Source organism: Tarenaya hassleriana, unplaced genomic scaffold (assembly GCF_000463585.1).
Source record: "Tarenaya hassleriana unplaced genomic scaffold, ASM46358v1 Cleome505, whole genome shotgun sequence".
Taxonomy (NCBI): Eukaryota; Viridiplantae; Streptophyta; class Magnoliopsida; order Brassicales; family Cleomaceae; genus Tarenaya; species Tarenaya hassleriana.
This window is the reverse complement of record NW_010967758.1, coordinates 2302-3042: the sequence shown is the minus strand read 5'-3', so window position 1 is coordinate 3042 and position 741 is coordinate 2302. Positions and strand designations below refer to the sequence as shown.

Sequence of the window (741 nt, the reverse complement as noted above, 5' to 3'; positions counted from 1 at the left end):
TTACCCGTGAATCAAGATTTGTTTCTAGGGAAGCAGATGTTTTAATGCAGCAAGTGTCCACGAGGAATTCTTTGTAAAAGCATTCCATTTGTACCGTTTCCTTTTCTTGCTCAAGCTGCACTATATGATCATTAAAATAAGAGTCATAAACAAGAATGTAAAGAGGAACGAATGTACCGGTATCATCTCCTAACGTGTAGCCTATGAGACTCGTATGCTTATCGGGCGGCCACTTTAGATGTTCCTTGGTTATCATGTAGTCCTTGAGTCCAGCGGCATTGATCCCAACTTCTTGTCTGTGTGTCTCGTGTTGCGGAAGTTTGGTTGTGTGCAGCACGGTATAGTCATTGCATATTTTCTGCAATGTCATCGTGGACTTTTCAAGTATGGCTTCCTTTGACATTTTGTCCAAGTTTTTCTCGGTTTCTTTGGCGGTCTCTTTTTGGTCATCCTCCGCTTTTTGAGGTCCTTTTTCAAGTATGACTTCATTTTCCTCGGTCACCACTAAGGATTTGTCCTCTGAACCATCCGTCATAGTCATTTCTTGATGCTCGAGATATTCATGTTCTTGTTCCCTGCGCTCGTGACACATGGTCGCACAAGTGAGATCAATACACGAAAGAATGAATTCGTTACCTGGTAGGATAGTTGTTGCTTCCTCGTGTTGGTCTTTGTTATCCTTCGCCTTGAGCTCATCTTCGTTTTCAGTGATTCTTTCTCTGGTTGGCGTTGCAGCGAATA

General features: G+C 42.6%; 1 pseudogene; it reads left to right on the top strand.

Annotated features, from left to right (window-relative positions):
- Nucleotides 1-77, top strand: part of LOC109117324 — a 1395-nt pseudogene extending 1318 nt beyond the window's left edge.
- Nucleotides 78-741: the final 664 nt, after the last annotated feature.